General features: G+C 34.0%; 1 protein-coding gene across 1 annotated transcript in view; it reads right to left on the bottom strand.

Moving 5' to 3' along the window:
- The window catches only part of LOC145267969 (uncharacterized), a 159,960-nt gene extending 151,311 nt beyond the window's left edge, over nt 1–8,649 (bottom strand). Inside the window, exon 1 of the mRNA XM_080123340.1 lies at nt 8,344–8,649. The gene's annotated coding sequence lies outside the window, so the exon portion shown is untranslated. The remainder of the gene's footprint in view (nt 1–8,343) is intronic.
- Nucleotides 8,650–13,890: the final 5,241 nt, after the last annotated feature.

Genomic DNA, 13,890 nt, shown 5'->3' on the forward strand with positions numbered 1-13,890 from the left:
TCTTATCAAAATTAATATTAAAAAATAGTTTTATTAAAATTTAACATTAGTTATTACTACAAAATGTTTGAAAACATAGAAATTTGAAGAATAAATGAACCAAGCAAGTTCAGCTGTTGGCATTATTTTCAAGTTTAGAGTTCAAAATCTGTGACACTACATTACTAACCATGTATCTTTTGTTCTTAGTAAAAACAAAAAGAAATACTAGACATATCTGTGACCCGAGGACATCCAGTATAATAGAATGAGATTTACTTCAAACATAACTCAATGCCAGAACTAAATATTTTAGATTGTATTTTGTGTTATTAAAGTATACTAGCAAACATATGCTCCCTCAAGTTGCATATTTTTGCTAACCTTGGAAGATGGTATCATGAAAATATGAACACATATAACGTGACCGTTACACTCAAACCATGTTATTACATTTCAAAGCTCTCGAACCCACACATCTGGTATCATCACAGGAACAAACAAAAGAAAGGAATAAAAATCCGACTCAGCATTTTTTTTTAAATGCAAATGAAATGCATTTATTCGTAGTTATTTCAAAATAACACATTTCATTATCTTCAATAAGTCGAATTTCTGCTTCAGATACCAAATCCCAATATAAGTGCTACTTTCTGTTTGTTTATTTCTTTTACAAATAGAAAATCTATATGAATAAAACAATAGATACGTGTGCATTTGTCTGTGTAAATATTTAACTGATAAACTTTTACAATACTCATCCCAGAACACTGAAATTAACAGGAAATAGTAATCATATGTCAAGGATGGTTTATAATGAGCAAAATCTTTGTTTAAATGGATGAATAATACGTACAGACATATCGGCTAACTTTTTTCTATGCATGCCCAAATTCACTTGGTTGGAGATGCGGCTGGAATGCTAAAATGTTCTGGTTTCGATTCTAGCTGATGGTACCCAAGTCATCTTTTAAAAACTGTTGAAATCACTACTATATTATGAAGTACAATATAATATTTAATAGAGAACTGGGTCTGCAATAATAAATATGAAATCTGCAAGAATTAAAATATATTTAAGCATATTTTAACGCCCGGCAAGACCCCCCCCCCTCCATTAATATTGCAATAAATCTAAATGAATGAGAATGTTTCTATTCTTTCAAAACAGATCAGACTTCATACTTTATTATACTGTGTGTGTGTGTGTGTATATATATATATATATATATATATATACATATATACAGGTCATGTCATATGCTACTGGTACAATGTAACCCAGTACTACCTGCCTCATGGTCGGGTCACCGGCGACTAAACTGGTTCCCCCACCAGACTTGTTTGGTGAGGAGGGCAGCTAGTCTCCCTGGAGGATTAAAAACAAGACCTTCCAAAGGGCGAATGAACTCTTTTTCTGGGTCAACGGCCAACTAGCACCGTGTATATTTGTGTGTGTGTATATGTGTATTGGGGTGGAGAGGGCTCCCGTAAGCCGTGGTGAAGGCAACCTTTCTAGGAGAAGCAAATCTCTGATTTAAAAAACCATAAAGCGGGAGATCAGTACCCGCATTAAGCTGGTCTGCAGTTTAATTTGTTGCTGACTATCTTGCTCTTGCTTGTTGCTGGATCTCAACATTTTGAACCGAGAGAGAGACTTAGCTGTCGTACAAAGCTAAGACTCTGTAACATCATCTTTGTATAGATACTCCCTCAGGCATTTGGGCTCATGGATTTTAAATGTCTGAGGGAGTGGCACTCGTCTGACAAGACGTTGTAATCATCATATATATATATATATATATATATACACACACTATTCTCAAACTCTCTCAAACAAAACTCAATATGACTCATTTGCATATGTACTTTTTTTTAAAAGTTTCTAATAAATTTATATTAGGTGATATACATTTGTAATTGGTATTGACAAATACTATTATATATAAGCAATAATTTCATCTATATTAATATTATTATAATTATTAATAAAATTTACTCCACTCCCTTATGGATGCCTTGGGAAAGGCAATAGCTAAGGGATTAAACCCTGACAAAAAAATCAGTTTGGTGTTCCGACAGGTGGATGAGGAGGCACTGCAATATTTTTCCATCAATTTCTGCAGCTGTGCTGCCTCCGACTGTATTGGCTTGCCTTTCTGTCAGACTTTGTCTGCAATGCTTAGAGGGGGACCCTGGTAACTGGGCAAACCTAGGTCTCCTTATTACATGCCTAGGCCTGCATCAACTCCAGCTTTGAACTGTATAGATGCTGCAGTGCATCAGACTAGATGCAGAATGTCATTGTTGTATTAGACAGCAGGTTGCCATCATCACTATTAATGCAATTAGAGAGTTTATTAAAAGAAAATGATAGCACTTTAAAAACATCTACATTAGATTTGGAGATAAACATTGATTTCCTCAACTTTAGTAAAATAATAGATATGAAAGTTTTAAAAATAATTCTTACCATTTAATGGAACTTTAGGAAAAGTCTGAATAATGCAAACTGATTATCTCTTTTTGATAAAAAAAAAAAAAAAAAAATGTCGATTATGACATTTAATACATCACAAAGGATGATAAATAATAAAACAGATTAAAACAAGAGTACTTATTATTAGCAATTGTACCAACCTGGCGTTGCCCAGAAGTCCTCATTTTTGTTTTGACTTTTTCTTTTTTAGTTAAAAGGATTTTAAAAGTTAAATTATATATATATATATATACATACACACATATTTTTTTATGAACAATGAAAAAAAAATTTTTTTCAATCAATTTGGACTATCTTAAGACAGTTCCAGGAATAAATGTGGTATTGTGGTGACTGAAGTGATTGTAGTTAAGACTAAGATAGACATTTGTAAGTATTTGTGCCCAATGACAATGATTTTTTCCTACACTTTTGAATAACCTTGTATCTAATTTGTTATATATATATAACTTTTATATTTCTGCAAATAAATATTTTAAAGTGTAGTATCTGTTCTAAGTATCCCGATGGTCTGAAACATTTATTATCGACAAAAATATTGCATATATATAAGAAAAAAATGACAATGTGAAATTACAAGTGTATATTATAGAACATGAATTTATTAGAAGCTGTTTATATGTTTGTGAATATTTGCAGTTTCATATATATAAATTAGGTTGGTGCAAAAATAACGTTTTTTGACGTTCAACTATATATATATAGAAATGACATTATTTTTGCACCAACCAAATATAAATATTTTCTTTTTTTTTTTTCAATTTTCCAAATAGTTTGCTCAAACTGGAGATGGGGTATCCTACTGGATGCCAAACATTCACCTGCTAACTCATATATTCCAACCGATAGATCTTTTTAAGCTGCTGACTGTCTCTTTAAATGCACTTGCTTGAATCTATCTTTCACTTGGTTCACCGGGTTTAGTTGCCAGGTAGTTTTTGAAATTCTTTTTCATGAGTCCAGTTGCTCCTATAATTAGTGGAATGATGAAAATCTTCCTAAGATTCCAGTTTCTTTTCATGTCATACATAAGATCTTGGTATTTCGCTATCTTTTCCCTCTCAGCTCTGTTTAACTCAATGTCATTAGGGACACTAACTTCTACTAAGGTTGCTTCTTTCTCATTGACCCATATCACTATGTCAGGTTTTATGGCTCCATTTTCTAGGTACGTATCTGTCGAAATTGCATAATATATGGCCTTTCAAATAATTGTGTTATATCACAGAATAAAATAAGCACAACCTGTTTCGATGGTAATTTGAAAAAAATGACTTTCACGTTTTTTTCATTTAGATTTCAAATGAATTATGACAAAATGAGAGAGACCAATTGTTTTAGGGTTCAATTCCTGTAAACAACAGCACTCTAAAAATAAATCTATATATTAATCTGAGAGCGTGTGTCATTTTGTGTGTCACACTTATATCTTTTTTCTTCCGAGTGACTGTTGTTTAATTGCTATGACCTTTCATTTCTTGTAATAAATAATTTTACCAAGAATTCTTCATAAGTTTTGGTTTCGATTATAGCCGACGGAACTGAAGTTATATATATATATATATATATATATATATTTTTTTTATAAGTTTTGGTTTCGGTTGACGCTGACTCACCCAAGTCATATGGATATATTTTCTTATTTTTGAAATCACAACTTCATAGTATATAAGAATCAATAGAAAAATTGACTCTATAAAATTATATACGAAATCTGCATAAATTAAAATATATTTAAGTGTATTTTATGACCGGGCTACATTGGGCATCCCTGCTAGCTTAGATAAATACTTTTGCAGTTTTAACAAAAGAGCTACACTAATATCATGGGGTCTTCATTTATGCTGAACATCCACCGAATGCTAACATCAATATATTACATATTTAAAAGTCTGCTGTGGAATTTCCACAGGTCCCGTTAGTAATTCATTATTCCTTGTTATATTTACTTGGTATTGCCCGGGTGGAGGGCCAAGGTAAAATTCAAAATCTATTTGTGTTTACATATATTTTTTTAAAAATAGGATTTGAAAAAAAAAAAAAAAAAAAAAATGTTCTATTTTTACTTTTTTTTTTTAGTTCAAATTCAAAGTTACGTATAGCCGAGAAACACACACAAACTTTTTGTCTGATAGTTTAAAACTCCGCTTCTCATTTCGGTTAAGACACAAAACTATCCCCTCCTCTTAATTTTTGTTAGGAGCAAAATAGTTCACATTTCTATTGTCAGTAATAGGAAATCCTTCAAGATTGAGGTAACATTTATTTTTGTCCTAATTCAGAGTGTTATTTTGAGGAAGTTGGATTTAGTCAAACAAGGGCGCATTGTGATTCTCCGGAAGGGTCTCTCTGGGGCAACAGCAGGACCCTTCCCCCATTTTTTCCAAAGGAGGAGATAATTCCTGAGAGAATTTTCTCTAGAGTCAAACCGAATCAGACCTGATTCGGACATAAGGGTAGAGTTCCCCTAGAGAACCACATCTGACTCAGACTAAAGGGTTGGGTATCCTAGAGCAGGAATGTCCAAAATTTTTCGCATGGGGCACCATGTTGCTGACTTTTACACGAGCCAAAAAAAAAAAAGAAAGACCTGGACGTGTCTTATGCAGTTTGGCTTATTAGTTTTTATTTTTAATGAAACTGGTTCTTCAAAACCTAATTGTTTTTAATCGTTTGCTGAACAAAAAGAAAAAGAAAAACCATCACACTATTTTTACACATTTCCATTTTTTTAATTTTTCCTGAATATTTTTGCATTTTCTTTTTTAAATAAAGATTAAAGATTTAGCGGGCTGGATCTGGCCTGCGGGCTGTAGTTTGGAGACCCCTGCCTTAGAGAACTACAACTGAATCCGACAAAAGGACTGGGTTCCCCTAGAATCAGATCGTGCAAAATATTCTACCAGCTGGTAAAAACAGTCAAAGGTTTTTCTAGTGCTTATGCAGAATATGGGCTGTGCTATTTTTTTTCTTTTTCTTAGGATTTTCAAGTTAAATTCAAGTTTTACAGTATCTCATGTTGGCTTTCTTCAAGCAAAGTCCACCGACTGTCAGACTAAAATCAAACATCATATAAAAAGGTATCCAATACAGAATACCCCCCCTCCCAAGTGTTTCTTTTTTTTTTAAATTTCAATAATAAATCTTAATAGTAAATAAGAAATTTTGGAGGAATATTCTGTATTGGGTACGTTTTTAATGACGTTTGATTTTAGTCTGGCAGGCCCGCAGCAAGCGTCGGGGGATCCTGTTGGAATAAAACCATCATGTTTATTAAATTATTAGGTGAAAGTACAGAATAGTTACAAAACAGGTTTCTAAGTAATAATGTTAATATTTTAGCACGGTCCGTATTCTGCATAAGTAGATTATATATATATATATATATATATATATATATATATATATATATAGTTTTATTAATAATAGCAATGATGATGAAACGTTTTTAAGTCGCGTTCAGCAATACAGCTGAAACGAAAAAAAAAAATAGTGTGTTAGTCGTGTTTTTATTTATTTGTTTATTTAGAGACGATTTTTTTAAATATAGTTTTCATGTATTTGATTATTATCTCAATAAATATTTGATCCATAGTAAAAAAAAATATATATAATTTTATGTATAATTTGTGAAAGTTCAGTGACAGACGAAAAACACTAAACATACACACAAACAAGAGATCTTGTCCGATTGTTCGATTAGTTTTATTAATATTGTGCCAAAAAATATGTCGCTGCGAATTCTAGTACTTAACAAAAAAATAAATAAAATAACGATCAAAGAAAAAAAAATATTTATATTTAATAAAAGGCTGCCCTAAACACACACACAATAAAACAGTATACACAGAGCCATGCGTGTGTGCTTTTTAAAATCAGTCTACTTATATAAGTAAAGATTTGACCCTAAAGAATCTTCCTTGATTCTATAAATATATAGCTTTGTTTTTCTTTCTTGAAGAACTGTATGCGAAATAGATATCATTAATTGGTATCATCGCTACGTTATTTGATCTTTTGAAACAGAAATATACAAGAGAAAGAAAAAATGATTTTTCCGGAGCATCTTTAATGAAAATGAAGAGATTGAAATGGCTGAATAGACTAATCTATATATATATATATATATATATATATATATATATATATATATATATATATATATATATATATATAACATCGTGTGCCTGTATATGTTCGTTTCTCGCCTCTACGTGACTTACATTTTTTGAATTTGAATGCTTATTGAAACTTTTGAATAAATGTAGCAACGTCGAATAAAACGAAATTTGTTAAATCCTGTTTAAAAAAAAAAATGAATTAAAATATTAAAAATTAAAATCTACGATCAGAATCGATTTCTGCCTCTTCGTAAACAAGTGAGCTATTTTCATTTTTTTTTTTTTTAATTAATCACTTTGTGACACTTTAAGGATTTTCAAAGAGTTTAAACTGCCGAACAGTCATTTCTTGGTTTTTAAGATTGAAAGTTTTGAAAGATATTTTTATCCGATAGTTTTATTAATAGAGATTAAAATATCACATTTATTAATAATTATTTATAATTAATAATTTCATGATCTAACGTTGCTGTAATCATTTTATTTTCACAAAATCCAATTAAAAAATTCTTGTGCACTTGCGTTACCGTGTTATTTTTTAAATAGTATTTTCAAGTTAAATTCAAGTTTTACGCTATCTTTTTTTTATGAAATTGTAAGGTGAAAGTACAGAATAATTTCAAAACACCCTCCCTTCCCATGATAAGAATGGGTTTCTAATTAAAAACGTTATTATTTCAGCACGGTAGCATAAGTGCATAAGTACCAAAAATTATTAAATAAATAAAAATAAATAACAAAGCAAAAATGAAAGTAAAAAATAAATCCCGAACAACAACAGACAGACACAGCTTGTGGTTAATAATTTTAGACGTTTCTCCAGCTCTCCTAAAAACTAATCCAGTCTAATTAACACAAAACCAATAGATACAATGGTATAATTATCAATATAACCATGTTTTTTTTTTTTTCTTTTTTCACCCGTTTATTTCTACATTGTTTTTCTCTTTGATCCTTCTTCTGCTGGTAGATCCAACACTAGTTAGTAATAATAAACCTAAACCACGTTGTTATTTCGTAATAATGACGGCAATAACAACAAAATAAGAAACAACAATCATATAATAATAATAATAATAGTTCTAAATAATGGCTACTAGTGAAAATACAGAGGGTGGTCACAAAGTGGGGGATTAGTTTGTTGTCTATTTAAGTAAACTAAAACATCGCTGAATAAAGAAGCGATTTTATTTTTCCGTTTTCTGCAGTTTAAGATCGATTGCTCTTATTTTTAGATTTATTAATTTGATTAATTGAAACGGAAATTATTAATCGAGGAATTTCGGTTTTTGGAAGAACACAAGAAAAAAAAAAAAAGGCATTGCCACTCCGCATCAAAGGTTCCCAAGTATTGGTAGAAGACATTTAAAAATGGTCAACTCATACGAGCAAGACATTAAATAAATAAATATCCACATAAGAAAACTCGATTTTGTACTAAATAAAGTAAGTAATATCAAATAACTAGTTTTTAAATAAAATAATAAAAAAAAGTATACCATGGAGTTTAGATTTAAATAAAACTAAAAAAAAAAAAAAAAAATTATACCCAATTCAATCACACACCTCGCAAAGGAAAGCAAAATAAATTCCAAAACAGGTGTTATCAAAGACGTGTTTCTCGATGAGTATGGCGTAATATCGAAGCTAGATGCGAAAATAAAAAAGTCGTTTATCCATTAAGCTATTCTCTTTTAGGGTTTACCGAGAATGTTAAACGAATCGACTCCCATCTCTACTCACCCGAACATCAAAACATCGCGTCTTTCCAGGTTGCGCGGCCATAAGCCTCCATGTTTTTTCTCTGACGTCACTGGCCTTTCCGTATGAGCGTGTATAGTGGTGAGGGGGAACGCAATTATCTCCCTTTGGAGAGGTGAACCAGTTATCTCCCTTTAGTTGGGGCAACTAGTAACGAAGAAGCAAGAGTTACTGTTGTCACATCTCTCTCTCTCTCTCTCTCTCTCTCTCTCTCTCTCTCTCTCTCTCTCTCTCTTCTTCTGCTTCTTTGCTACCTTCTCTGTTAAAGCACTCTCCAGTTGTCATCTCTTCGTGTTTATTATGGAAAGTTTCAAGGCGATACTTATACAAGGCCTGGTAAATTTACAACTGGGATACACAACTGAAAGCTATTATACATGGAGATCAAAATTACTACTAAATTCATGAAAAACGTTTTAATTGGAAATATATTAGCCATGTCTAATAAGTAGTTAATTAGCGAATATATTATTAGGAAGAAACTTATAATTATTGACATATTTCCATAAATGTACAAAGAAACAAAATAAAAATATTGCAAATTTAAATAAGTTAAACTTTTTTATTTACATGGAAGTCACCACTTGGCAAGGCCAAAAGGCCACTCGAGGATAAGGGTTAATGAGTGTATGGTAGTCACTGAGACGACAGCGTTAATGGTGGAAATGGGAAAGAAATGGATTATTGGGGGGGGGCTCAACAAGAACTTGTTTACATTGGACTTGAAGATGATCATATTGCAGTCAGCTGGAAATCATGCCGATGGAACAGAGTTCCATAGGCAGGAGTTCTAGGAAAGAAGTTTTGTTCATGAAATTTGCGTTTAGATTTTGCACAGATAGAGAGTGGGGGAAATTGTTGATAGTTGTTGTAGCTAGATGAGTGTTTTTTTTGTGAAAGTTTGGCAAAGTGGGACCATAGATTGAAGCTCAGTGTTACGTTAATATGAGGGTAAAAGTTGCAAAGTTAATTTTAGAACATGTTCAAATCATTATGATATCTATACCAGGCCTGGCAAACATTCAACCGAGGTTCACAACTGTGGAGCAGATATGTAAATGCTAAAATTATTGTTAATAATTATTACGTAGTTACTGTCCCATCACCGCAATGTTGCATCTCTGTGCCTGTTTTACAAATATCTTAATGGAATGTGTTCTGATGAACTTGTTTCACTTGTACCCCCTCGACGTACATATCCCCGACTAACCTACTTAGCAACAAGATCTCACCCCTTCACTGGTGATGCCCCTAAATGGCAGAAAGCTGTCTATTCTAATAGTTTCTTCCCTCAAACAGCTAGACTCTGGAATTCCCTTCCTGCTGCCTGCTTCCCTGGCTGTACTGATATGCAGAAGTTTAAATATAACATAAACAAATATCTTGGTTGGTTGGTTGGTTGGTTGTTTTTATTCTACGGCATATCAACCCTTTTCAGGTTATTTAATGCCAAATACAGTGATTTTGAAGAACAATTTTGTAATAGAGTATATTTGTTTTGTTTTTTTAAGTCGGTTTCTATTTAACCCATAGTTGGGACCCTAACAGGTATTACCACTCTGGGTCAGAGTAGACCTGGGACCAATGGCAATTAAAGCCTGCAAGCTGGGGCCTCACCATCGGATATAGTTTAAGGTCATATCCAGGACCACAAATATCTTGTTAATCTTTCCTAGACATGGCTCCATATAGTAGTCCATTACGTCCAAGTGGTGATATGCTTTGTAAGGGGTGAACATGAGTAAGAAAAAAAAAAAAAGTTTTAGTAAGAAATTTCTTAGTAATGTCCAATAATTAGTACTGACACCAGAGACCATCCTATATCTTTACAAAGTCATAATTCACTCATGCATGGAGTATTGTTGCCACATCTGGGCTGGTACATCTACCACTCTTAGACTGGGTCCAAAAAAGAGTCTCAAATCTAATAGGTCTGACGCTATCAAACAAAATCTAACCATAGTAATATCACATCCCTGTGACTGTTTTACAAATACTTTAATGAAACATGCTCTGATGAACTCACAGCACTTGTGCCCTCTCGACGTAAACACTTCCAACTAATTAAACAAGCAGCACAAGTCTACCCCTATGCTGTTGAGGTCGCTACACACCAGAAAGTCTTCTACACTAATAGTTTCTTCGCTCGGACTGCTGGACTTTAGAACTCCCTTCTTGTTTCCTCTTCCCCAGATTGTACTAACATGCAGAAGTTTAAATGTAATGTGAACAGATATCTTGCTGCTCAACTCCCTTCAGTCCCTTGCTAGATATGATCCCAAATAGTAGCCCCTTATAATATGTGTTATTTGGAGTGAAACTGAGTAAAACAAAAAAAATTAAATAGCAACTATACATAGGAGGATGCAAATTGCAATTATTGATTTATTTGTAAAAAGAAAAAACATATAAACAGACTCAATGCACAAAAACTCTCTTTATTTACCATAAATTAGATGCATCTTAAAAATATTTTAAAACCACGGGTAACTTTGTTTATATTGACTAATTAATTACAACAATGCTTAAATACTGCCCTGTTCTGCATTTGAACAGACCAAACCTGCAAAGATATACTTTCACATTAGACCCTCTGCATTATCACACAGGTGTTTGCTGAGAGATGTACCGGCGATCTCCTTTCGCATTGTGTTCTACTATACTGAACTTGCTGCCTCAAAATTATGTGAATGATCACTGCCATTTTTGGAGTCCTGTATTGTCTAACTATTGTGATATTTGTTGCGGGCCAGGATATAAATATCCTAACTCGCTACAAAAGAAAATAATGAAACGAATGGAAAGAAGGAAACAAAACTCAATTGCTGGATAAAATAAACATGTCGTTTATTTTCTGTTGAAAAATGAATGTTTTAGGTGTAACACGTGTTCATGTCCGCGCGTAGAATAAAGACTGCGAAAATCAATCCCGTTCATGGAGAGAGAAAGTGTGTAAAGTGTACATACTATCTGTTAGCTCTTGCTCCACATACAGTAGCAGGGTACATGACATGCGCAGGCGCGCGTATCCCAAAAGGGCGCGTGGTTGGTCCGTCGACCGTTCAGGTTGGAAGCTGGTTCAAAAAGAAAGAAATCAGGTCTGGTCTCTTGGTTTTATAGTTGTTTCCGGTGGTCTTTTGCGCATGTGTGGATTTCCTTCAAAGGAGAAGCGACGTTGCCCATGTGTGCGTACGTGTGCGCGTATGTGTGCGTACATGTGTGTATGTGAACGTGTGTGTGTATGCACGTGAATGTGGGTGTATGTACGTGAACGTGAATATATCTACATGTGTGTACGTGAGCGTATGTTTGTGTGCGCGTATGTATATGACAAGAAATATGGCTTGAGATGTGAACGCGTGTTTTTGTGCAAGACAAGAAAGGGCTCGCACAATACTCCCCTTCCCAGGAAAAAAAAATATGAAGTGTATATATATATATATATTTTTTTTTTTTTTTGTAAGTAATGTGTCTGGCAATTGACTTTTCATCCTGTTTTTTTTTTGCTGTTGGTGTGGTTGTTTAAAAAAACGTCAAAAACAGAGTGTGTTCGTATAAAAAAGTATTTACTTACACGTGGAAAAGGCGTTTACTCTTTTTTAGGGTGACATTTGTTTGTTTGTTTTTTGTGTGTGTGTGTGTGCTGACATGTGCAACGAGTTGCTTGGAAAGTGAAGTGAATTATTCGTTTGGAAGGAAAATTTTTTGTTCGTGTTGACGTCGTGTGTCAAGTTGACAGTGTCTTCGCAAGTGAGTCTGCGGAAGTGTGTTCATTGTTTGTACGAATGCTAGTTGCACATTCGTTCGTGTTGAACGGGAGTGTGGTTGCACACTGTCAATGAAACTTCCAGTTGTGAGTTTATCAGTGTGCGTGGTGCATCTCAACTCGTATTGTTGATTCAACTTCTTCCTATGTGGTGATAGGGATGTCCTGAAATTGTTTCTTTGCTGCTGCATCTGATGTGCAGACGAGAATGTGTGTAGGCCTATGTGATTTTGCTCCTTGTGTTTGTTGCAGCGTAATGTCAGGAAACCGTGAAAAATGTTTGTCGAGCTTGAATTTTTTAAAAATTCGGCATGAAGTCGACAGCTCCGTGTTTATTTTTCTGCCGAGTCTGACAAGGGGTTTCGTCATTATAGTTTGTTAAGATTCTTGTCGGTAGTAGTTCACTTGTTTTTCTTTGTTGAAATGTTCGTTTTTTCTTTATCAAATAAAAAGCGTGTCTCGCTCAAAACAATTAATTTAAAAAAGGTAGGGTTACCATGCTTGTTCGTTTTACGTCTTGTCGTGGTCACTGGTTTGTTGTGGACTTTTGGTTATAAAAGGAAATGCGTGTTCCTCTCGCATTCGGGTGTCATCAATTTGTGGTGTGGCAAAATGGATTGCTTTGAGGAAGGAACGAACAACGTGTTTATTGAATTAAACGAATTAGGATTTATTTCATGAAGAAACAAATGAAAGAAAAGGGTACAGCACATGTTTAGTTTGGCGTGCGTCTCTCGCTGTTAACTGGTGAGAAGGAAAGTCTATAGTTTGGCATGTGTCTCTCGCTGTTAGCTGGTGAGAGGGAAAGTCTATTGTTGTAAAGAGAGAGAGAGTGTGTGTGTATGAGTGTTTCGTTCAAACACATCCATTTCATTTAAAAATAATGGGGTCAGCATCGTTTGTTGCGGGCCAGGATATAAATATCCTAACTCGCTACAAAAGAAAATAATGAAACGAATGGAAAGAAGGAAACAAAACTCAATTCCTAGATAAAATAAACATGTCGTTTATTTTCTGTTGAAAAATGAATGTTTTAGGTGTAACACGTGTTCATGTCCGCACATGGAAAAAAGAGTGAGAAAGTCAATCCCGTTCATGGAGAGAGAAAGTGTGTAAAGTGTACGTACTGTCTGCTAGCTCTTGCTCCACATACAGTAGCAGGGTACGTGACATGCGCGGGCGCACGCATCCAGAAAGGGCGCGTGGTTGGTCCGTCGACCGTTCAGGTCAGAAGCTGGTCCGAAAAGAAAGAAACCAGGTCAGGTCTCTTGCTTTTATAGTTGTTTCCGGTGGTCTTTTGTGCATGTGTGGATTTCCTTCAAAGGTGAAGTGACGTTGCCCATGTGTGCATACATGTGCGCATATGTGTGCGTACATGTGGGTGCGTGAACGTGTGTGTGTATGCAGATGAATGTGTGTGTATGTACGTGAACGTGAAATTATCTACATGTGTGTACTTGTGTGCGTATGTTTGTGTGCGCGTATATATATGACAAGAAATATGGCTTGAGATGTGAACGTGTGTTTTTGTGCAAGACTAGAAAGGGCTCGCACATATTCTTATAGTTTTTTGTTTTACCTAGTAAGCTTAGGTGGTCTCTGTCTATTGCTAACGGTTTTATAACGATGGCCTAATGAAGAAAAAAAAAACAGAAAATGTAATGCAACTAGCCCATTAAAAATGGAAAAATGCATATTAAAAGCCCATTAAAAATGGGAAAATGCTATAAACCATTGATTTAGAATGAGTGCTTTATGCCAAA

The sequence above is a fragment of the Euprymna scolopes genome, chromosome 4 (assembly GCF_053919585.1).
Source record: "Euprymna scolopes isolate OS-2025 chromosome 4, ASM5391958v1, whole genome shotgun sequence".
NCBI lineage: Eukaryota > Metazoa > Mollusca > Cephalopoda > Sepiida > Sepiolidae > Euprymna > Euprymna scolopes.